The following is a 377-nucleotide window of genomic DNA, read 5'->3' on the forward strand; positions in this document are numbered from 1 at the left end:
GCTGGCCTCGTCTCCAAGTCATGTACGGCCCGGCCGTTGTCGATAGAGCACGGCAGCGTTTTGGTGACGGTTCGGGGGCGGTTGAGCCTTCCCTGGGCAGCGTTTCGGGGTAAAAACTGCCCTGGAAGCACCAAATGATGGGGATGGAGACCGAGGAGGGTTCTGACCCGGCACCAACGCCGGGGTGAGGGGATGCTCACTACCCACCGTCCGGCCGCAGGCAGTTAAATCGCTGCCGGTCACTAGTAAAAACCTCCCTGGCCGCTTCCCCGTGACTCAGTTCCGCCTCACGCCTTGGCGCGGGGGGTTGCGCAACCAGCCCGTGGCCCCGTTTGTCCCCTGGCAGAGCCGGATGTGGCGGAGCCTCTCCCCGGGGC

General features: G+C 65.5%; 1 protein-coding gene across 1 annotated transcript in view; it reads left to right on the forward strand.

Moving 5' to 3' along the window:
• LOC104501689 (dynamin-2-like) overlaps positions 1–377 on the forward strand; it is a gene marked incomplete at both ends in the record, with an annotated part of 2,732 nt that overhangs the window by 209 nt on the left and 2,146 nt on the right. The window lies entirely within an intron of this gene.

Source organism: Buceros rhinoceros, unplaced genomic scaffold, assembly GCF_000710305.1.
Source record: "Buceros rhinoceros silvestris isolate BGI_N320 unplaced genomic scaffold, ASM71030v1 scaffold35151, whole genome shotgun sequence".
Taxonomy (NCBI): Eukaryota; Metazoa; Chordata; class Aves; order Bucerotiformes; family Bucerotidae; genus Buceros; species Buceros rhinoceros.